Source organism: Apodemus sylvaticus, chromosome 5 (genome assembly GCF_947179515.1).
Source record: "Apodemus sylvaticus chromosome 5, mApoSyl1.1, whole genome shotgun sequence".
Lineage (NCBI taxonomy): Eukaryota > Metazoa > Chordata > Mammalia > Rodentia > Muridae > Apodemus > Apodemus sylvaticus.
The window spans coordinates 90,667,273-90,693,789 of NC_067476.1; positions in this window are offsets into that span (position 1 = coordinate 90,667,273).

The window sequence follows — 26,517 nt, forward strand, 5'->3', positions numbered from 1 at the left end:
ATTTGTATCTCCAGCTAACTGAATTACCTATCATTTTTCTATTAACAATTTACTATCTAGGCTAGTCAATGACTTCCCAGTGTCCTGCTTGAATGGGCAGTGCTTCTGTCTCCATTGTTAAACATATTTCAATTTGGTGGCATTTCGACCTGTCTCTTCATTCTTGCTCTTTCTGATTGTATTTTTAATTTTTTATAAAACAGAAACCATCCTGTTGAAGTCATTTTCTCAGCCTTTTTCACTTTGGAAATTGTTTTTCCATGCTGCTTTTGTGGTTTGAAAGTTAAATGTACTGTGTAAGCTCATGTGTCTGAGTATTCGTTCCCCAGATGTTGAGGATGCTTCGCCTATCCACCTCGTTCTGCCGTTATGACTGCACTGCCATGACATACTATACTGCTTCTTAATCTATAAGTCAAAAAAGAGAAAAAGTAGAAAAGAAAAAGGAAATAAAGGAAACATCTCCTTCCTCTATAAATTTATTCTTGTCCCTATTAACTCATTAACTCTCAGCAATGGAAAAATCTACTAATGCAAACACCTATATTGTACTACTTTTCTTTTTTTTAATTCGATATATTTTTATTTACATTTCAAATGATTTCCCCTTTTCTGGTCCCCAACTCCCCGAAAGTCCCATAAGCCCCCTTCCCTCCCTCTGTCCTCCCACCCACCCCTTCCCACTTCCCTGTTCTGGTTTTGCCTTATACTGCTACACTGAGTCTTTCCAGAACCAGGGGCCACTCCTCCGTTCTTCTTGTACCTCATTTGATGTGTGGATTATGTTTTGGGTATTCCAGTTTTCCAGGCTAATATCCACTTATTAGTGAGTGCATACCATGATTGATCTTTTGAGACTGGATTACCTTACTTAGTATGATATTCTCCAGCTCCATCCATTTGCCTAAGAATTTCATGAATTGATTGTTTTCAACAAAGCTTCACAATCACATTGTGGCAGACTGCTGTCTATTACAGCAGTGTATTTCCTTGTTAAAGAGGTTGATAACCTCTTCTAAATATCCATCCCATGCAATGAAGTCTGATTATATAAGCAGAGATTATTACTAGGTGGGACTTCCCAGAAATATATTTGAAGTGATCATCATTGAAAAACTACCTTTCCAGTTTTCTCTTTTACCCTTCTTTCTGCCTCATATATAAATGTAACCCCTGGATATATTGGGCTACTTTGACAAATGCTTCATTCTAGGAGCTAAAACGACATAAAATACTTGGAATGTATGATAGTGCTAGAGAGTGCCGCTCCAGCATGAAATTGTCATTACTATTCTGGCTAGAGTCAACTTTTTCTTAGCCAGTAAAGGCTAATTTAAGAGCAACATAATGTCCAAATGTATAACCTTCACTTCAAGCATATTACTCAAATTGAACTAATTTACTATGAGACCAGAGTATACTTCCAACAGGGACATTCCTGTTTCTGATGATACTGTCAAAATTTTCACAATCATCCAAATTTGAGTTCTTGTCTGCTTGCAGATAATTTAACAGGAAGTCTGGCTTTGTTTGTTTTTATAAAATAACTTAAACTAATTCCACTTGATGTGGGGTGTGTGCATGCATGTATGTGTGTGTGTGTGTGTGTGTGTGTGTGTGTGTAGGTTAGAGGACCAACTTAAATGAGTTAGTTCTACACTTCCATCATGTGGATTCCAGAAATCAAACTTATGTCAACAGGCTTAACAACAAGAACCTTTACCCAATGACCCATCTTGTGAGTCCTAATGTTTATTTTTGTCTGTGTGTTTTTTTTTAATCATCTCTTATAATCCCTCAGTATGCCTGACTTTCTATTGCTCTTTGAATGTCTGAACTCCTGCTCTAAGTCAACATGTCTTCTCCCTAGCATAAGGGAGAAAGCACATTAAAAAAAAGAGCAAGCACTATGTTCATAGCAGCCCTATTTATAATTGCCAGATGCTGGAAAGAACCCAGGTATCCCTCAACAGAAGAGTGGATGCAAAAAATGTGGTATATCTACACAATGGAGTACTATTCAGCCATTAGAAACAATGAATTCATGAAATTCTTAGGCAAATGGATGGAGCTAGAGAACATCATACTAAGTGAAGTAACCCAGACTCAAAAGATGAATCATGGTATGCACTCACTAATAAGTGGATATTAACCTAGAAACCTGGAATACCCAAAACATAATCCACACATCAAATGAGGTACAAGAAGAAAGGAGGAGTGGCCCCTTGTTCTGGAAAGACTCAGTGAAGCAGTATTCAGCAAAACCAGAACGGGGAAGTGGGAAGGGGTGGGTGGGAGGACAGGAGGAGAGAAGGGGGCTTACGGGACTTTCGGGGAGTGGGGGGGCTAGGAAAGGGGAAATCATTTGAAATGTAAATAAAAATATAGCGAATAAAAAAAAAGGAAAAAAAAGAGCACTGACACATTTGAACCACCTGGAACTTCAGTCCTAAATTGATTTCCTGACTTGCCTCAAATTCTACTTCCTGTTTTAGCCCTAACATACCCTCTATGAGCTGTCTATATTCAATTGCAATCCAGTCTTATAAAGCCGGATCATTTTTCAGCACTTTTGACATTTGCTTTATGACTCATCCATAATTTAGAATCTCCGTTTAGCTGTGTTTCATATAAATGTTCAAGTTAATGCATCCCTCTTCTCTAGTCAAGTACCAAAGGTTTTGGGTTTCCTTGGTTCCACACAAATAAGACAGCCATGAACCATTGGATCAAGAGTGATTTGCCAGAGTTTCAAAGTACCCCATTCATTCTCTGAGCTACATATTAATTATGCTAATTAGTTTCATAACAAAAGATTATACTGATGGCCTAGAATAAATCATTACTGTCAGCAAGAATGAAAATCTGAAAACTGACCACATAAATGACAATTTAAAAAATTGTTTCTATGCAGTGCTTTAAACAGTCAAGACTATCAAAGAAAGTCTTTGATGGCCATCCCTTACCTATAAAGCCAGATTTGTGTAACAAGATCCTTAAAGAATTAAGTACAACATCACATCAACACTAACGCACTAACACCAGATGCTAAGATCTCAACTCACAAAATAAGAAACATAATAGCATTCTTAGAAAGACAACATCCAAGCTATAGCTAATGTACTGTGGGTAACGGCCATATGATTATTCTGCTTTCTACGAAAGCAACATGAACTAACTCATATAAAAATGTATCTATCACGATTGTAAATGACAGGTATACTTAACCTTATCTTTTGAATCATTATGTAGTTAACTGTTGAATGCTAACAATTGTATGTTTCAGAATCATTAATTTACAAGTTTCTTCAATTAATGTTAAGCATCATTATAGGTGTCAAAGACACAGAAATAAGCAATAAAAGCAGTTTCCTCAACACCGTAGAAAACTTACTTTCCAAAAGGTAATGGAAAAACAGTAGAAAGCTTTATCAAATGACAGTTAGTGAGATATTACCACATGCCCACTTGACATTGTCTTGTCATGTCTCTTTATTTGACATTAACTCTGACCAGAAAATATTAGTTTTATCATTTCTCCTCAGCACTGTTTTGAAATTTTACATAACACCAAAATAGAAAGAATTAGATACATAATAATATTTTTCTGGGTGGAGAAAAGACACAAATTTCTTCTGAAAAAAATGTATTTATTATTGCTCTAATGTGTCACAAAATGTCTTGGGGACAGGATTATCCTGAACTAGACTTTGACTGTAAAAATGTTTCTAGTACTATTGTTTCCACTCTTGTCATTTCTTCTAACAATTGATTTGTTACCTCCTTTGAGGTATTCAAATTAAAGAAATATTTTGTATAGACCATAATTTTTATTAATAAATAAATCTATTACCAGCCTATTAATAGGATAATTTACTCATATCCTAGAGTAAAATTTTCCTGATTATCTTCTTTGAGTAGCTGCTTTGTGCATGGCCTGACCTGTCTACTTGTAGTTACATCTTAAATTAAAACAATGAAGGCTTAGTTATTACTGAGCACAAGTAGATCTTTTTGATGAGAGTTCGGCAATGATGATTATCTATAAAACAAAAGCCCTCTGTGGTTTGAAACAATCATAGCTGTTGACCTTTTCAACAAAGAATGTCAGGACAACCTAGTTCCAAGTGTTTCTTCCCTCTAAATTCAGAGCAGAGATCAATCAAGGCTTGTAAAGAACAATAGCTAGTAACCCTCCTTTCCAGATTGCTTCAAATGATATAAGTATATCACATATATATGTTGGGAACACGTGAGCGTAGCTCAACACCCCCAGCTGAGCTCTTTGCACATGTTCCTGAGAGCAAAACATCCCATTCCTTAGCTTGATTCCTGCTTTCCCACCCGGTGTGGTAGGGACTTCCCAGGTGCCTGACCTATGACTATAATTGTTTTTTCTTGTTGTTTTCCCTGGCCTCTAGTATATATTGCTGGTCCCTCAGTAAAGCTTTGGCAGTCTCCTTACAGAATGACCTATGTCTGTATTTTCTGTCAATCCCCCAGGCCTAGACCTGATACTCAGTACTGTGGCAGTGTGGGCACTGTCATATATACATATATACAAATACATACATATGTGTGTATGTGTGTATGTGTGTGTGTGTGTGTGTGTGTGTGTGTGTATATATATATATATATATATATATATATATATATATATATGGAAACAATGAACTTTTATATATATAAAGTAGTAACTACAAACATCTGAAATTGTTAACCATTAAATTACTACTAAATCCAGTGAACTAGTGAAACATTTAGTAGTGGTTGACAGAAATATTAAGACTGTGAGAAGTTGAAAGCCAATCAAATGGTCAAACTGAACAAGCTGCTAGAAAAATATTGTGCTTAGAAAGTCTTTCTCAGACAAGCTATAAGCTTCCTGGTTGGTACTTAGTACTAATGTATACCATTCTACTTGACAACATATAGAAATATCTGCTTTTAATATTCTTTTTTAATGCAAAATATAAAATCACTGTATTTTTTGAAGTAAAGCTATGAAATAAACTCTACATTGGATACAACAGAACACTTCTTAACCATTAAATTAAGCTTTCGTATAGTCAGTGACATGAGAAAAGGAAACTGAGTATCATTAAGTCAATGATTTACATAGAGGATAGTAATTTGCATTTGAAGTGCAGAGCACCTTTCATTCACAAAGAGGATGAATCTCCACATTTGTTTTCCTTCCCCATAAATTACTAGAATTCAAAAGGCATAGTAATTATGAGTGACCTAACTGCTTTCCTTGTTTCCAAACTTGGCTTTCAGAAACACTTCCTGCATTTAATCTAGCATTTAAACAAGCTTGCCTGTTTGTGGTTCAATATTACATACAAAACACAACTTGAGCTTAATTGTACAATAAAATATTTTTTGACAATCACATACTTTTCCTATGTGAAGCTTTATGATGAGCTTGTGGGGACTCAGTTATGAAAGACTTTATGAGTTAGATTCTTCTAATCCTCGAATAGTTATGAGTAGATAAATATGAATTTTCTTTTAGTAAGGACACAAAATACATACACATATTAATAGCCACTTCTCCAAAATGGCAATAGTATTTTTTACTTCTCTGATAGTATATATAAATATATAGAAATGTCTATATTATCTATATACTATAAGTATAATATGAATATGTATGTATTCACATAGAATATATTTATGTATATAAGCACTTTAGAAATAAAGACACACATATATACACACAAATACACACAGAGGCCCTGGTGGTGTGACCATCGCAGAGCTGACCTACAGGTTGCAAACACGGGATTGCCAGTTCTGCCTCTTGCAGGTTACTCCAGATAGGAGAGTTGGTCCTACCACATGCCTGGACAAAGTTGGAAAGCTTGCTGGCTGACCAAATAAGCTACCACTGAGGCTCAGATCCAGGGCTTTGATTTGGTTTACCCCAACATCTATCCCATCTTGAACTGATAACAAAGGTGAAGAGGCTCATCCTGCAGAACGAAAGCTATAGGATATCCATGACACTGGGAAAAAAAGATGGTATCTAAGAGAGGTTCCAGTATAGATTCAGTATGGATAGTATAGCAAAAGCCAGAGACCTCAAACCAGACCAATGACTCATTGTAATGAACATTTGTCAGTAAAACTCTTTGGCAAAAGGCAATACATAAACTGTTTGACATACTGGAACACACTAAAGCTCCCAGAGTGAGATTCTGTCTATCTGTCTGTCTGTTTTCTTTGCAGGGTGGAAGAGGCTACAAAGATGGAGGGCATATATGGAAGGATAGGGAGATAAATGGGATTAGGATTCATAATGTAAAATTTGCAAACAACCAATAAAAAGTTAAAAATAATCTTCTGACAGACTTCCTTATGGAGGGCTTTTCCTATAAAGGAGAGTTTGTAGAGACTAAAGGAAGATTCTGTTTATTCAGACACAGGGAAACTAAAGCAAGATTCACAGATTATTTTAAAATGTCAAGAAAAATAATACTAATAAAGGATTAGAATATAATATTAATAGCAGAATGTAAAGAAATAAATACCTTAAACTTACTGACAAAGAATTCAAAGTAACTCTTCTAAAAAGAAGCTTACCAAAATAAAACAATAAAAATTACAAGAAAAGGAAAATCTTATATAAACAAATCAAGATATATCATAAAGCTACAAGTTCTAAAGTTGAAAAATATTATGAATTAAATATAAATGTCATAAAAGACTTTAAAAATAAGCATAATCTTAGGGGATAAAAGAAATGTCTACGGGTAAATTTATTTGAATTATGTAGTCAGAGAAACAAAAGAATTAAGAAGAACAAAGAAAACATTAAAGTACTATTTAAAATCATAAGGAAGCTAAAATATGAGCTTTTGAAATATCAAATAACTAAGACCACAAATAAAGAAAAGTTAATGTAAAGAAATAAAGGTCTGAATTTAATTCCCAACATCCACATCAGGCAGCTCTGTAGCTTATAAATCCTGCTCCAGAGAATGCCTCTAGTGGCTTACACACACACACACACACACACACACATACACACACAAACGCATAAACACACACACATACACATAAATACATAGAACAAAATAATTTTAAATAATACAGAGTAAAATCTTTCCAAAATTACAACTTACAACACGACTTTGTTACTGAGGACTCTACTCATACAGCTCATTGAGTATGAAGTCATGAAGGCCCCTACAGAAGCCTTCAACCCTTTGTTCTAGTGTCTTTAATGAAAAAAATTAAAAACAATACAAAATAACCCAACAAAAAACTTCTGCAGCCTACCAAAAGAGAACATGAACACCAATACAGCCACAAATATTTTACCTATAATCTGTCTTGCTAACAAGATATGCTAGTGCAATGGTGTCACAGAATTGTAGGAGTAGTCAATGAATATCTTATTAGACTTGAGGTCCATTCCACAATATGGAGCCCAAACCTGACACTGTTTTGATGATCATTAACCAGAGATTAGACAGCCCAAGAACCTAAGATTAAAAAAAATACTACTAGTTAAACAGAAAAGTATCAATAAAATAACTCTTAATGATATTCTGCTATATTTGTGGATCACTGTCTTATTCACTCAACATCAGAGCAGCTTTCTTTAGCAGCATATGGGAACAAATGCAGAGACCTAGTGCCAGACATTATGTGGAGAGGGAGTCTAAATGGGATGTCTCCAGCAAATCCCTACCCTCAGAGATTAGAGACCCCTGCAGAATATGAGGCAAAAAGACTTTAAGACCCAAAGGTGATGAAGAACATCAAGAGAACCAGGCCCCCTGAGTTACTTAGGCAAGGCTCACATGAAATCACAAGGGTCTATATGGGTTGTCACCAAGTCCTCAGTGTGTATATTATAACTATTATCTTAGTATTTTTATGGTACTCTAGAGTGTTTAAATGAGTGGGACTCTGATTCTTGTGCCTGCTCTTAATATTCTGATTCTTTGTTGCCTTGTACAGTATCAATATGATGATCTATGCTTTATCTTATTATATTATATTTTGTCATATTTGGTCATTATTTCCTAGAAGCCTGTTCTTTTCTAATGAGAAACTGAAAGTAGAGTGAATCCAGGGGAGCAGATGCAGGGAAGAACTGGGAGGAGTGGAGGGAGGTGAAACCATAATAAGGATATATTATATGTAAAAAGGATATATTTTCAATAAAAGAAAAAACAAAGAAACACAAATTTCAAATGATTTCAAATGCATTAAACATAAAATAATTTTTGTTAAGAAAGACACAATACATTAAAAACAACACAAAAAGCAGTTCTGGGGAAACTGAAATAGTACAAACATATTTTTCAGTAGACATCCTACAGAAGAGCAGAATTAGGATAGTGTATTCACAGATTATGAAAAAGGTATTGTAATTATGAATATCACCTCAGAAATATCATTCCTTGAGAAATAAAAGAGTGTGGAAAGATTTTTCAAGCCAACAAAAGTATGGGAAGCTCATATAACCTAATTCTTCTTTACAAGAAATGCACAAAGAGTTGAAGTTGAAGAGTGATTTGTAGAAAACATGAAAAATATAAAGCTCACTAAATGATATAGACAAAATCGATACTCTTACTGTCTTGCCCTCTTACACTCTTCCCTCTCTTTTCCTTCTCTCTTCATTCCCCTCCCCCCTCTCTCTAAGTGTTCATGGCCAAACTACCCCTTTCTCTCCCCTCCCTTCCCAACTTCCCTTCCCATACCCTAAATAAACTCTGCACTATACAACAACAAAACATTATTGTTGTAGATACACTGACATTGCACTTGGAATGAAAACTAACTGTGGCAGTGATAGTTTATCCCAAAATGTATAGCATAAAATGATGTAAGTTAGAACATAAATAACATTTGATAGGCAGTTTTAAATTTTGTCAGAAAATAATTTTCTTATTAAAATATATTATGAGGTAAGTGTGGTAGTATTTGTCCATTCTCTTAGTATCTAGGATACAAAGGCAGAAGGATTACAAGTATTAGGGAATCTTAGACTGTCTAGTGAGTTCTACAACATCCTGAGATACTTATAGAGATTCTGTCTCAAAATGGAACAAAGTATAAACAAACACGCAAAGAAGAAGAAGAAGAAGAAGAAGAAGAAGAAGAAGAAGAAGAAGAAGAAGAAGAAGAAGAAGAAGAAGAAGAAGAAGAAGAAGAAGAAGAAGAAGAAGAGGGGGAAACAGCATAATGAATGTCTATGTAAGCTTTATGAAAACTATAAAGAAGAACTTGTAGTAGACACAAAACAGAAAGGAATCAATGCAGAGCATCAAATTTAATCACATTCTAAAGGTAAGTTCTGTAATTTTTTAGACAAAGGATCAAAACATTAGAAAATAATTTAAAAAGTAACAATATCAGGGAGTTTGCTGTGGGTTGAAACACAACCATAAAGTTTCACCAAAATGACCACCCAAATGTGATCTGGAAAAGGATGACACCATTGAATATGACAAACAAGACAGGGAAAGGCCAGTGGGAAAAGTCTCACACCTGAAAAAAGAACTATAGGTTACTGAGGAATGCTGGAAATAGGAGAATTGATCCTTCCTAGAGCACACCAATTGGTTTTTTTGTGTTTGTTTGTTTTGGGGTTTTTTTTTAGCATCAAATGATCAGCACTGAAATCATATGTAAAAACAACCTTATATGGATTCAACAGGTTATATTAAAGAATTTATTTGCACATATAAATACATATATGCACATAATAATAGGTAGTAAGAAAATAAGCTATAAGGAAGGACGGGGAGGAGTATATAGGAGGGTTCAGTGGGTAGAAAAGAAAGGGAAAAAGAAAAATTATTTCAAAAATAAAAATAAAAATTTTAAAAGAAGTTATAATTGAGTGACCTTACCTGTGGATAATTGCATTAAATATAAGTGGATTAAATTCTAAATTCTAGTTGAAAAAAGTTATAAAAAGAAAAAACTTGCTACAAACTCCATCTACATACTATGTATGGAAAAATGCAGCTTTCAATCGATGTGTAGGTTAAAAAACAAAGGAGTGAGATATTTAGTCCATGAAAACTGTAAACAAGCAGAATCAAGAATGGTGCATTTGTCTATGTTGTGTTTCTGGAGCAGGCAATACCTATAAGCAAAATTCATAATTTTCAAAGCTCGAAAACCCAGAGTCAAGGAGTTAGTACTGCTTATGGGCCTTATGGGTACACTATTAAAATATATTATATATAAATAATAAGATATATGCCTAATATAAACAATATCCAAGTTTTAGGTGTACATTTTCTGATTTATTAAGTAATTCTGAGCTCTACAGATACTTCTCATCATAAAAAATAGAGTATATAGTTTCATGAAAGCTATGTGTATATGTATCTTATAAAACAGTTATTTAATGTCCTAATGGGATTTATTTTATAATAACTATTTTTAAAAGTGTAATGCAAGACAGTCAAATGTAACATGTCTAATTTCAAGTAAACTAAAATTCAATTAAGATTTGACACCTTGAGTTAAATTTGAAAGCATGCCTATTTTATTTACATGTATTTTGTGTCTGTATATGTACATGTGATCTATACATGGTCTGCACATGACATGCACATATGCAACTGCATCAATATAGATACACACCAAAAAAACCAAGTGTCTTCCTCTATCACTCTCAGATTATTTTATGTTAATTTTTATCTAAAATAATAGTGTCAGTCATTGACCAATTTAAATTGTCCTCATTATGTACATAAACATACTGATCATTTAACTTTCTTCTTTTATTTTTCCCCATATTTTCTTCCATGTAAGCTACTGTGTCTTAAGTTCATATTTTCCTTTCCTTTCCCTCCTGACTTTATGACTCTACACATAGAGATTTTTCTTCATTCTATTCATTATTCTTTTTTTAAATTTTCTATATTCTTTGTTTACATTCCAAATGATTTCCCCTTTCCCAGTTCCCCCGTCCCCATAAGTCAGATAAGCCCTCTTTCCTCTGCCCATTTCCCAATCACCCCCTCCCATTTCTTTGTCCTGGTACTCCCCTAGGAAAAGTATCTTTTAAGAACAGACATCCACCTAATAGTTCTTTCTTTAAAAAATATTTATAATTGATGTCCGCACTCCTGAATGAGTATTTAATATTTGTGTGTAGGGGAGTGCACATACGGATGCCAGAAGATACTTTGTGTAATTATCCTTTTGCAATTTTATATGGGTTCTAGGTTTCACACTCCAGTATCCAGGCTTGAGAGGCAAGCACTTTTCTCTGCTAAGCTAGCCTTTTGTACCCCTATCAAGCATTTTTTGTTTTGTTTTGGTTTGGTTTTTGTGTTTTTTTCTTTTTTGGTTTTTTCAAGACAGGGTTTCTCTGTATAGCCCTAGCTGTCCTGGAACTTACTCTGTAGACCAGGCTGGCCTCGAACTCAGAAATCTGCCTGCCTCTGCCTCCCAAGTGCTGGGATTAGAGGCATGAGCCACCACTGCCCAGCTACCTATCAAGCATTTTTAAGTGAAAAACAAAAACAAAACCAAGTTAAAGAACAGTGCCAATTGCTGATTCTCCAGTCCCCAAATTACATTATGAGTTAGTGAGTGATGTTAAAAGGTGAAATTTAAAAGTGTATTAGATAGCTTCGATCTCCAAAGCCAACAAACATCATACTAACCTTTATCATTACCTAGACCTTCCTCAAAATTTCAAAAACTGTTTCCATTCCATGCTTCACTAGAATCCACTTTAAGTCCAAAACCTTAATCTTAATTCTCTTTAACCCCATCTGCACAAACTCAGTGCATGCTTCCTGTGTAGTACACAAATGACAAGGGACAACTTGTAGAAAATAAAATGCAATGCCAATTTATTGCTGGTGTTATGACAATCCCTGGTTATAATTACATAGAACGATTGCACATAAGACAGAAATCATGTGTGTTTTCCTTCTAGGAGGCAGCTTGTCTTCTAATTCCCACACAAATGTTTAGATGCTAATAAGGATACACTGATTTTTGCTGTATGCTGTCACATGTACAGGTAAGCTCCTGGTGGATACAACAGTGTTGAAAGGCCAAAGCACACTTCCCCTACTCCCTTATTTATGAAGAGAAATTTAGGAAAGAGATGAATTACATTCTGGGCAACCACAGCAGGTAAGTTTCAAGTTCAAACATCTTTTTAGTGGATGGCAAAGAGAAAGGACACACCACCAGAACCCAAGTGTTCTGTTTCACAAGAGGCACAATTGTTCTCATATATTCCATTATCCTATCTTAATGAGTTTTGTGGTCTTAGATGACTCACTGGATTTGTCCAGTGTCCCTCTGAAGAACAGGAAGGAATTCCATGTCACTATTTACAGCTTATACTTGTGTTGTCCATAATTAACACTGAATGTCATTGCTTTTAATATTCTTTGTCTACACTGTTCACAGAGCTTTCTCTGAGTCCTGCTCCATGAATATAAGAAGCTCTCCCCAAGGTTAACAGCTATTATATCTGTTAGAGTGTTCATAGTAGACTAACTTTGAAGTGGGGAAATGTGAAGAGAATTTGGACAGTTGTCTAAAGAAAAAGCACTTAGAATGACTATTGACTTGTAACGAAAACATTACATGCTGAATATTCTATCCATAGATGCCAAAAATGACATCTCTCCTGTTTGTGTGTTTTGTTTTAAGTCTATTATCCTTGATCACTGGAATTCAATACTGTTCATTACAATACTTCAAAGGCAGATCCCATAAGAATCATTGGAATCTTATTCACACTTTACAAAGAACATTGCTGTGTTCTTCCATGCTAGATCTGGGTGTTGGAATTCTAAATAATAAAGCACCAGCATAATTATCTGCCCAGTCATGAGACTGAAGCCTTCTGTCAGCTCGTGGTTCTTGAGCTTCAGGGACTGACCTGGTCATATTACCAGGGTAGGGAACTCCAAAACTGAATAAACAAAACATTTTATGCCCCAGAGAACTATCACATTTCTAAAATATGATGCTGGAAGCAGACATTTGGTAAGTGTTGATTTGATATATAATTTACACATGCCATTTCTAACCATAGAGTCTGTGTTTTGCCAGAACCTCCAAAACATATCTCTAGCCAGCATTCCACAGGAAAATCATTTTTCAAAGCACAGTGACAGAGAAGTGTGATATGAATATCACCATAAGATAAGAAGACCACTTTAAAAGGAGACCGATATACAAAGTCAGAAGTCAAGTGTGGCGACACTTGAGGTTAAATGAACTGATGTGCCATTTGAAAGAGTCTAAGGCTGGATGAGAGCCTTTATTCTGTTGCACTTGAGATATCGTGTGAGATACAATGTGGAATGTCCTCGAGCAAAATGTCTCCAATGAAAAGTTGTGTAAGCTCCACAAATAAACTCACTTCTAGTTTCTCACCAAGAAGGTATCATGTAGCTTTCCAACTTTGGGGGCTCCTTTCTCTCTATTTAACTTTATCCATTGACTTTTTTTAAACTTTTCAGTGGCATCCCAAATCTGTTTGTCAAATTAAGCCTTAATAAACCAAAAAAATTACTTTCTTAATGATTTGGAATTTGCTGAAATGTATGATGTTTTCATTGTCTATGTTAAGATTTCTAACTTTAGTTATTTCTATACTTAAAGTGGATACTGCCATATGTAATACTTGTTCAGAAAATTATGCCTTTGATGACAAAATTCAAGCCGGTTTTTCTTGTAGTACACATTCTTCAGTTTATATGATTCCCTGTGCCACATGAAGGTGGGCAACAGAGTCCTGGGGTGATGATAGGAAGCTACAATCCTCAATTCTTTTCACTTAATCATTGAAGGCAAGAATGATAGGGAGAATAAAATGAACTATGGGAAATATTTTGCTGCTTAATAAGTCTCTCAAAGATTCCATGCTTTCAAACAACTAGGATTGTTCATTGGGCAATTCCGAACATCATAGACCAGATAGGTTGAATAGAATTGGGATTGTTCAGTAATTTATCTAACAATAAACTTCATCTAGAGTAAAGGAAATAATTTTATCACAAGCTGTGATAGTTTCAATAGGAATGCCCTCCATAGTTGCAGGTGTTTGAATGCCCATAGGAAGTGGCACTGTTAGGATGTGTGGGGTCTTGTTGGAGAAGGTATGGCCATATTAGAGGAAGTATTTCACTTCTATAGGGGAAGGCTTTGAATTTCGAGATGCTCAAGACTAGGCTCAGTGGCTCAGAATTATTCTTGTTGCCTGTGGATCAAGATGTAGAACTCTCAACTCCTTCTCTAGCACCATGTCTGCCTGCATGTCACCATGCTTGCAGTCATGATGTTAGTGATCTAAACCTCGGAACCATAAGATAGTCCCAATTAAATGTTGTCCTTTACACGAGTTGCTGTCATCATGCTGTCTCTTCACAGCATTAGAAACCCTAACTCAGACACCTACCTATTGCTGTCTTAAAGACTAGCTGTAGGAAACTCAATTTTGATGGTCTGTGTTCTGAAAAGGAGTAAGCTGATGTGTTCCAAAATAGTTTTCAACCTTATGCCCTCATCATATTTGTTTTTAATTCTTTGACCAATATCACATGTGCCCAGCCCAGATTTAGGAAGTAGGGAAGAAGGAATGATAAGAATTAGTGGTCCTTCTAATAGACTAATACAAGTAGTATAGAGGAAGATAGTAATTCAAAATAAGCTAATTCTAGGTGCCCCTGTGAGAATAATGTGCAAAAATTATTTTAACAATGTACTTCCAGAAAGTTCCCTTACACTACAAATATTCTGCCATAAAGTTCATATTACAAATTATAAACCAATTCAAAAAGAAACATTAAAGTATGGGTGAATATGAACACAGACTACTCAAAAGTTTTTAGGGAGAAAGTGTAAATCTTCTAGAAGGAAATGGGAGCTATCTACCATCAGTGATTAAAGTCCTGTACCAGTATTACCTTAAATTGATTTAACATGTTATATTTGCAAACAAATAGATAAATAATCTAAATATATGAGTTCAACCTGTAATTTCTCTTCCCCCTTCTCTTTCATTCTCTCCCTTCCCTTCTCCCTTTTTCCTCTCTATTGAGAAAATATTACTCTTGTCTTGACATTACTCCAGCAGAAGTGACCATGATTCTTTTACATTTTACAGAACGTTCCTTTATCCAGGTATGTAGGCTTATGGTTAAATATATAACCCATAGGCAGGTGTACTTCGTCAGGAAGAAGCCATTCTATTTTGTGTCTGACTTCTGTGCAATGTGCTTTTGCAATATTAGCTGTTCCCTACACAGGCCCTAACTAATAGAATAATTGGGTCTGGTAAGGCACAAAGAAGTTAGCAGTGTGGGAAGCATCTCACAATGGCGCTGGCAGGAAAATTTTAGTCCTGGTAAACAACTCTGGCTCATGTGACTACACAGTGACTTAGTGACTCAGTACTGGTATGCTAATGAGGTGCACCTTAGTTCTCTGATCACAATGCGACACGCCCCTAAGCGAGGGCTGCTGGGATATATAAGGGCAGCAAAAGACAGGCTCAGGCCTTGTTGAAGAAAAGCAAGGTCCTGAATAAAGCATTGCAGAGAAGAACCTGGTTGTGTCACGTCTTTCCTTGCTGGTCGAGTTAGGCGCCGATATAGCAGTATAAAATACATGTGAAAATGGACACACATTATCACTAACAGATCCAACATGAGGGACGTCCCCAAGGGTTGACAGGAGGTTGAGGAAAAGTGAGATACACAGCCAGCAGGTAAAAAGCCAGAGAGAAAGAAGCGATGAGATTTCCTATTTGTTAGCTTCCACAGACAGGCTTTATCACTTATATTTTCCTCAAGGGTTATAGATCTGGTAGTTTAAACACAACTCTTAGCTGTGTCATTGTAAACAACTGTAGGATGGGTTGGGTCAGTGAGATGAGAGGTCACAAATGCCTAGGTCACAGATGCCAATGCAGAGAGGACAGCTGCACCTAAACCAAAGGCGACAAGTTTGGTTAAATTTCAAGTAATTAATGTCACTACTAAAACAAGGTGCCAAAAAAATAACTACATTACAAAAATTATGACAACTCACTATGCAAGTAGATTAGTAAACAAAACAACAAGAAAATGTTCAATTTGTAATAACAACCTCTTTTATGTTTAAGGACTTATATCCTAGTAAAATCTAGGAAAAAGTTCAAAGAACTTGTAAATCTGTGTACTTTAACAAGATGCCAAAAATAACAGTTCCTTCAATATTAACAATATAGCCCAAACTCAATGATACTTTCTTTAATATAGATATGAAATAATTATATTCATCATCCACAGTAAAATTGATGGCTTTGAAGCTCAGCCTAATGCCTTCTTTTAAGAGCAAACGATATTTCCAGGCAGTGGTGACACATGCCTGTAATCCCAACACTCTGGGACGGGGACGCAGAGGCAGGCAGATTTCTGAGTTCGAGGTCAGGCTGGTCTACAGAGTGAGTTCCAGGATAGCCAGGGCTATACAGAGAAACCCTGTCTTAAAAAGAAATAAATAAATAAAAATAAAAATAAAAAAAGAGCAAATGATAAATAACAAATATCACAATGGGTACTGTGCCTTCAAGATCAGTGTTTGTGTGTGTGCAGAAAGAGGGAGTAGGATGGCACTCCATGGGAGTTGACTCTCTCTTTTTATCATATGGATCCTGGGGATTCTGGGAATCTAACCCAGATTGTCAGGCTTGGGAATAAACACCAGCACCCACTTTACATTCCTTCCAGGCCACTTTTTTCATTTTAAAGTCTAATAATAAAGAGAGGGAAAATAGCATATTCAAGGTCTCTTTATTTCTTGATAAATTGTGGTCTAAAAGACCATCATGGTTTCCAAGATAATATTTCTTTGGAAAAATGTATTTTATGCTTTGGCTGATCACCACCAACTCTGAACTAATTTTAAGAGTTCTTCTGAGAGTTCTAAGGTACTCAAAATCAATTCCTTTTTTTTTTTTTAAGAATTCATGATCAGAGCCCTGTATTGCTACTCCCAACCCTAATTGTAGACATTAAGATGTTCCCCTGCATGGCTATACCTCAGCAATGTCCACAGTCCTGTCACACCTAGTAGAATTTTATGAGCTAGGATTTGATAATAATATGTTTGCTCCTGAACTCAGAGTCCTCTGTTGGTAGCATGGAGAATATATGGTGAAGGAGATAATCCTCACTACAGCTGCTACTTTCTGCATTTGCTTCTTGGCTGTATCTCACTATTTACCTAGCCTTGGCCCACCAGCTGGAATGTCAAGTTTGATTTCTTTCCCATGGATATGTATTGTTGTTGTTGTTGTTGCTAAGGTCAGGGATTTGTTCTTTTGCTTCAGTCCTGGAAAGCAGTACATCAACAATCAAATGCATGCAGAAGTAAAGCAGGGTTTGCCTCAGAAAGATTAAAGCCTTGTATTTTCCACCCCCACAAAATAAAAGCTGATTAAAAACCCAGACATTATAGACACTAGAGAAATGACTACAGCCTGTCACGTCTAGTAGAATGACATGGCTACCCTGTGATGTTTATTCTGTTGTAATAACCACAGACAGTAAAGATCTAAATAGCTAAAGTTATAATGAGACTTGATTTTACCCATTTACTATGAAAGACAAGGTAAAAAGCTCCCTTTTCTCTGCCTAGCTACATTCGGAATGGTCAGACCTGCCAACTACACTTCATAATCAAATTAAAGAATATCATATACTTCTGAAATACAGTAATCATTTGTACACATTTTTCATCTAAAATCCAATTAACCACTCAAATCTTACTATATATAAAGTTTCTATTAATGTATATTTTACAAACCTTATACTCCTAAGGAGTTAATAGACGAAGCTTCATACTAATTGCCAGCATGGAAAGGTGGGAGCACATAGTGTACTGGAAACTCACTGTGTCGTTCTTTCATAGCAGCATCACTTGGGGCCAGCGCGGGGTCATACATCATTCTTCCTGTGTGTTTACATTAAGAGTCCATTTATAAAGAAACATACTTTGATCCCCCTGAAAAAATGGCACATTAAGACATTTCTTCTTGCTTTCCCTTCCTGTTTCATGTGGGATCTATGTGCAATCTATAAAGCAGTCTGAACAGAATGGCACAAGCAGTCAAAATATTTACATATTTCCCTGTAAAATATTTCATAGAAAGATTTAACAGGCATAAGTAAGCTATGACAAGCATGCTCACTTATCTGAAGAAAAATACTTTGAGCTGATTTCCTGGCAGGGAAAGGAAAGCTAGAGAAGTGACATCTCCCCTTGTGGAATGTGGTGATTAAACCAAGGAGGCTCTCTTTACCTTCCCCAGGAAGGGCAGTATGACCTGGGGGGAGGGGGCACAGGGATGGAAGCTGCCTTCAGTAGAAGTCAGTGTATGAGACTTTGCCATTGTCTCCCGCTAATACATTGGTAAGTATGTGGAGACTTACCAATGAAGGTCAAGCAAGCAAAGATATAGAAAAGGATGCAAAATAAAAGCAAAACAAGAATGTGTTTGAACGTAAGTATTTATATGAAGCAGATCAAACAACATTGGAAAAACCATAAGGATTAAATACTAACTTATTCTTATTTTATGCTGAAAAATAAGGGGGGGGGCTAAACCAGATTTTAGAAAATCATGTATCTGTACATCAAGCACATATATTCCCATCGTCAGTTGAGAGATGAATCACATAGGCGGTTGGTCGAAGGGGAAACTGTAACACAGAACTTGGTATGTGACCAGGCTCTGAAGCTCTATTTTGCTTCATAAATTAACAAGCTCTAGCCCATTAACTATGAAGCTCCTATGATGGGGGAGCCGACACTTCACATCGCAAAGTACTAATCTGAGGGGTGAAAATTGAGTCCTGGGCATTCAGCCCACATTCCAGCCTCAATCCCTATATCATCGTGTTGACTCAAACTGAACCTTTGTTTCCCAGTCTTTCTTAACTGGAAATTTAAAAAAAAATCCCTTTACATAATTACAAGTTTGGAATGAAATAAAAGTCGACAGCATATGAAAACTATGGTTTGAACTAGAATGGTAACATAAGATCTTAATTCTGACCTATTTCCTGTTAAGAAAAATAAAAGACGCAAATGAAACAAACACAAAACCAGCAAGTTAGTATAACCTCCCTGTCCAGACTAATATAACCTACTGTTTACTGGTACTAGGTTTTCCTCTTAACAGTCAGACTAACTCTAATCTATCTTAATTGCTCAATTTAGAAACAACATAGAAAATGGATTCATAAATACTACTTTAGAAAACTATTCACGCTAAGGTAACTCATTCACATTTTCTTTTCCTGCTATCTACTTACTCATTTGCCTGGAATGAGACACCAATCTGAATAAAATCTTAGAGGACATCATTCTGGCTGTTCAGCAACTATGACCTTATTCTCTATCTGGAAAACATGTTAATGGGCAGGAGAAGTATGGCTTCTGTCTTCATCTAACAGCTTTGCCTGAAAAACTTGATCTTCTCAGTCTAAAATAATGGCAGAGATATAGTGTTATAAAAATTTGTGCTCAATTAAATAGATTTAGCAATCTATATTTACTTAAACCAAAATTGGCACTATTTTACAAATTTAAACATTATCCATAATTTTACAGAAGTTCAATATAATATTAATTTTAATAAAATAGAAAATATAAAAGCAATGTGAACTTTCCATCTTAGCATTTGGCTAGATTAGAATGCAAAAGAGGATGACTTTTGGGAGACACATCCAGTAAACAAATAGTATTGTGTTTAAAAAAATACAAAAAAAATCCCAAAACAATAAAAACGGTCTCTACATCATTCTCAAAATGTGAATATGGGTGTAAGTTTAAATTGCCCAACGTGAACAATTTGTAGCTGCTTTGAGCAACTTGAGCAATTTGTAGCTGCTTAATGCTTCGAGCTTCTTTCTTTATCATTAATATAAGACTAAAAATAGAATACATTATCTGAGTCTTTATTGAATATTAAGTAAGTAGATAAATATAAGGTTACTACTAACCGTTGGGAGGCACACAAATATGACATAGCTATGTGACAGCTAAAGAAGGAACTACGTGTTATTTACTCAATCTCGTGACTGTGTACTAAACTGTCTAACTTTATGGGTCCCTAGGTTAACTCCCTGACAGCAAGCTCCCTTATTCAATTGGTACTTGCTGCTGCCCTTTCTATACCCAGCACTGTGAAATGTTTTCAGCAGGTAAAATCTCAAAATGTTGTGTCTTCCATCTACAAACAGCTACTCCTCAGGTAGTGATGGTAAGTGCTAACAACCTACACTCCACATGGTGACACATTAAGAATGAAATATACGAAAGCTTCCAGTCTGCCTTTCTTTGGAGAGAAGGCAGGCAAGAGACAGAGGACGAGTCTTTTCCTGTGCTACACGCTGCCTCATATTCATTATGAACATCAAAAGGGGCAATAAACAAAGACAGTGGCCTCTGTCAAAAGAAGGTTCTTGGTATGTTACAATGCAGAAAGGCTGCGTGAAAACAGTGGTGGGAGGAAGCATGCGATCTTCTGCAGCCATTCAATTGCAAACTTGAACTGAATCTGAAAACTGTAAAAAATAATTATGGATATTAGTAACATAACTGTTATGGGTCTAGACTTCTGCAGATTAACCTAGGGATGCTAGGAAACAATCTGTTGATTTAAAGTTTATTGTCATCCTCAATTTACAGATTAAGAATCCAAGGGGTGGGATGTTTAAGCGACTTGCACAAGAATAGCCATTAATAAACGTAAAAGCTCAGGTCCATATGCCATCTGTCTAGTCGGGTGGTAGACTCTCAGGACCGTAGTTCACAATTTTCTTTTGTGTTTTCAGGTAACAGAGATTGTGCCTATAAAGATGAACTGTTGGAATTGTTGGTGAGCATGTGACTTTAAGCTGCACTGGCTTCATCATCACTACATTGGCATCTGCCACCAGAAAAATAAAGTTACCTAATTGCCTAGCCATCTGTAGTTAAAATATTATTTCAACTCCTGTGGCTAAAATTAGGCAGCGTGTGTTATGATGGTTTGGGAACAGACAAGAAGGCAAGTCCATAATACAAAGTAGCAAAGAATGAAGTTGTACAAAGTTTGGGGTAGCTTCATTTTAGTATATGAACGGCAAATTAGAATTAAATATGCTGCAGTGTAGAACCCATCATGTGTAAGTCATTATCCAGAATAATAATATGAACTACTATCCAGATTTTATTCTTTTATTCTTTCTTGTTTGTTTCTAGGGTTATGGGTTTCTTCCCTCTCTCCATTCCTTATTTTTTTCTTCACCTCACTTATTTCTCCTGCCTTTCTTTCATCTTCCCTTACACTTGCTTTGTTCTCTTGAATGTCATTTCTCACTGAATCTAATAAAACTTTTCTATGATGAAAGATAAAAAGAAAAATCCCAATTCCAGGAGCTGTAGGTCTCCATGAACAAGACTGTGGAATATGACAATTTTCACATGATTAAATGTCCTCAAACTCATTGCCAACATTCAACTATGTCTTTTCATGAATACCACCACACTGAGAAAAACCTCTTGCCACCATGTAGGCTATTTCAAAGTAGTATTGCACACTGCCACTGAAGGGAAATGTGTAATAACTAATATAACAAAATTATTTAAAGAGTTCCAATGTCATTTGTTTCATAAAACACTCAAGGTTAAAAGATATTATGAAGGAAATGAATTCTCAATATTTAGCTCAAATTTTTATTAGAATAGGCCAATTAAAAAGTATTTTAATACAAGAAAATCAAACATTTCATCTGAGATGATCTGTCTGTATTTTAAATGTTTACATTATTTTACGTGGCAATAAAGAAAAATACTTTTTATACAGTACTATCACTTTTCTTTCCTGCATCCTTTGCATATGATCGCTTATTATCTAATTACCCATGTATGTGCACATTATGTTTATTGTCTATCACATGCACATCTTTTACACTGTTACTATTTTCCTGAATAAATGACAAAATTCCTTATAAACTATCTTATTACCTCAATTTAAGTTCAGTTTTCCTATTTTAAAGTATTTTATGCATTAGGTGTTTATTTTATAAATGAAAGCATGAATCAAATAGTGTTCATACACCATCTCCTTGGGTGTCTAGAGGTTAAGAGAAATTGATTACAGACAAATGAGATCTGTGACAAAGGCAGAGGAATAAGGTGTCTATCACTCCCCCCAATTAATCAGCATATAAATTAATCTTACTTCCAAACAAAAAGCAGGACAGAAGCATTGTCATCAATAACATGCTATGCCAAGCCATTCCCAGATTGAATATTAATGAGTAGCAACAACTAGCAATTGCCATGGAAACAAGTTTTAAAAAATGTTTTAAAACAATATTTTAGAAATTTAAAAGAAACTGTCCGAATATTTTTAAATCCAACCTGCACAGGATAAAACTGTTATTATCAGCAGTAGTGCTATGACAATAATTGACTCCCACTTACGGGGAACCTCACTGAGTACCCTTGCTATGCACAGAACTTTCCACATTTTCTTCAATTTCCACATTTATAAAGTAACTATTATCTCTATTTTACAGTTTCATCAAATGAACATCAGAAAAACTTAGACCTTTTGACAATGAGAAAAAACAAAAACCAATAAAATATTTTCACAACAAAACACTAAATATAACATTTATTTCTATAATCCCAGTTATTGTTGACTAATAGGTTTATTTATTTATTTATTTATTTATATCAGAAGGCATGCATATTTCTTCTAGAATGATCCACAGTTCTTTGGCTACCTAACATTTGGTATGTTCCTCAAATGGTTTTCCATGGAATGATCTGGGTGAATAACAACAAAGATAATCCTCCAAGTGAGACAGGAGGATAAATTATTGGACGTGACCTAATCATTATTCGATAATTCTACACAGCACGGTTCTAAAAGGCTCTTTTGTCCCTAACTGCCTCTAGTTATCCCTCAATTCTCTTTGTTAGAAAACATATGCAAATCAAGGTTAACTAACATATACTATTATAAATATTCTGAAGAAAAAATATTAGCAAGATGTGACTGACAATTCATGAACATACTAGAAGAAAGTATTTGAAAATGGTTTATTATTACTTCATTCAAAAACAGCTCCTTTAAATCCATATTATGAACATGAATGCCATTTATCTTTAAAATTTTTAAAGAGAAAAATGAGCAGGAAACATCAGAAACATGTTCAGATCAGGACTGAAACAAAAATATAACCCAATCAACAATGCAGATCCATTATTAACCCACTTCAGTCTATTGAAATTTTAAAATGTTCAACACAGTTTGTTCTGGAGAGAATGTAGGAAAGTAGTAATTATATATTGCAAGGGAAAGAATAAAGGCATTGTTTAAAGTAAAGTAGTAGTAGATAATAACCTTTAAAACATATGTACTTTGACTCAGAATTTCTATTTTGGCAAAACTGCATTAGAGATAAAAAGATATGACCATAGTAACTAACATGTCATTACAATGTGTCATCATTGTAAAAGGCCATCTTTCTATCATCTATCTCATTTTGCAACAATTATATGTTATTTTTATTTTCAGAAGTTAAGGGTCTATTTTGAGAGCCCAGCTCAATGGAAAGACTGCTTAGTGAAAGCGTGAAGACCACAGTTCAGATCCTTGGGATCCATGCTTGAAGATGGGTTTGGCTGCAAACCTCAGTTGATGGAGACAGAAACAAGATCAGTGGGATTGTGAGCCACCATTCTAGCTTCAGGCCTTTCCTCAAGTTAATAAAATAGAGTGTGATAAACTTGTACACCCGGCATCCTCTCTGGCCTGAGTACATATACACCATGTACATACATAACACACATTCTCACATATCATGCCAGCATGCACCTCAACCACGCACACCTGTACACCTACACCATACACACCCAAACAGAGAAAATGAACAAATAAGAAAAGGAAGATATTGTTGGAATATAGAGATTGAATTTCAGAGCTAGCATAAGAGGCAGTATTTGAAAAATAAAGAAGACCAAAAGAATTAGTTACCTATCTCCTTTCAGCTGCTGACTCCTAAAATTAAAGTGAATTTTCTTCTACATTGTTTTGTATAAAAACAGCATAAAGACTAATTAAAATCTGCAACATAAATGCTTATGTTTATTCATTACCAAAATAAAAACATACCTGCAAACACCACAGTATTTCTCTACTGAGTCTCAGAAGAGCACTACTCTAAAATCAGTGGGTCAAGTCCTCCAGTAGTGAGGATAATACCTGGATATGCAAATTAACAAATCCTAAGTGAGCCTTTCCTAATAATGCTTACAAGTAAATCTCAATAAGACAATGGTAATCTGCCAACACCCGGAAAAAAAACCTTAACCATTGTGAAGATCTAAACAGTTTCATCTATCAATTAGTAGATTGTCATTTACAGAAAAGTGAAAGCAAATTATTAAGCAAAGTAAAAAGTAGATAAAAAAAAAGATCTATAGATGATTTCTAGTGTTTTATGTAGCCCTATACAGATATGAAATCAATTGTGATTAGTATAGTCATAAAAACAAAAGAAATATCCGGTAAAGTACAAGAAAGAAGATGGTCATACTTTATGAAAAGTAAATAAATGGAAATTATAAAACTGAAAACTAGAAGTTGAAAATAGAAGATATTTAGATTAGACTTCATTTGTTAAATCTGTAAAGCATTATTGGGATAAAGTGATTAATAAAAACAAAACAAAAACAAAACAAAGAACCACGAATCCTCCTCCATGCATCTTATGACATAATGAGGAAATGGAAATCAATAATCAATGATATCAAGCAAGCCTTAAAAGATATTTGGAGGTGATATTAATACAGACACCTGGGATGTTTTATTGATGACAAGAGAGCCATACAAATAAAATAAGAAAAGAGCTTTTCTCCTGTCAGTCACTAATACCTGTACCAGCCCCGAAAAGGTGGTGATTTATATTCAGAAGGAAACATCAGGAGTTAGTGTATTTTAAACATCTGAGTTGATAATTAACTAGAAGCTTGAGGATTCACCAAGATGAGGAGGTATTAGTAGGTTTTTATTTGAAGTCACAAGATCTGATGTATATTTTCAGATGAGATGGAACTGCATCATCCATGAACAAAAATTACAGAACGTTCTGGCCTCTACGGTAGCAATCCATACATGAGGCAATGTAATAATTGAAACAAGATGCAATAATTTCAGAAAGTAACACTCTGGATGAATTTTAATAAAAGAATTAGAAGAGATCTAAGATTATAACAAAAAATGCCTGTGGATAATGTCAATATTTTACTTTTTGCTGGTCAGCTGGAGATTTGGAGTCTTTTATTGATTGAAATGTAACTGATGGGTTTAGAAGTGAAGAAAGCAGGAAATAAGTTTGAAATACATTAAGTTCGAGTTAACTACTAGACTTCTAAGTATAAAGAGCTATCAAAGAGTCTAATACATATGACAGATGTTTGAGAAAAGTCCAAATAAAAGAGTACAAACCAGGGAGCCATTGACAGAAAATAGTTTTCTAATGAGGCTAGATTAAAATTCTGTGCTGTAAAAAAAAAAAAAAAAAAAAAAAAAAAAAAAAAACAACGGTGTGTGAAAGATTTACAATTATTATGTATTTAAGAAAAGAACACTACTCCCAAGCAGAGGAGAGGAAGGACAAAGAGGACAGAAAAGGGAAGGGAGAAGAGGAGAGAGGCAAAGAAGGTAGTCCATGATATTTTCTAACTTACTCAAAAATAAATGAGCTGAATACAAATTCCATCCATCTGTTATTTCATACTTATGAAAATTGGGGTTTTTAATGTAATTAAATAAAAGGATCTCATGTCAATTCTCAGAAGGGTTGTTACATATCTCCTCCCTCACCAGTTTTCCTTAACAGGTAGAGATGTGCTGTGGCAACTCTGTTCCAGGAAGAGAATTCTGATCCTAGACATGGTGTCAGTCATCTGCTTTTGGGGGCTAAAGCACAGTGACTTTTTCAGGATCTAAAATCACTGTTATCAAAATGTTCAGTGCAGTGTAAAATTTGAGAAAGTGTAAGCTACTTTCAGGGAAGCTTTCTACATAATTTCAATACTGATTAATGCATTTTAAAATATGTCTTGATTGTGGGGACCTGTATATAGATATAGTTTCTACTTAAGACAGAAATTAGAATTATAACTTTCTAAACTGCTATGTGTTCCCATACTGGGGACAGTGTAAAGCCAGGCTATTGATAGGACCTGGCAAACCAAAAAGAAAATGAAGAGGCATGCTGGCAGAAATGACCAAAACAAAAGGAAGGATCTATCACCTAAAAGGACACATGTGTTTAAGAGACTTAAGAAGTGCATGGATTTGGTCCAATTAGGTGACTCCGTAGGTAAATGCATCTGCTATCAAGCCTGGTGATACAAGTTCCATGGATGCCTGGATCCACACAATAGGAAAAGAGAACCAACTCCTACAGCTCTCCATTGCCCTCTGCACTCTGTTACCCTCCT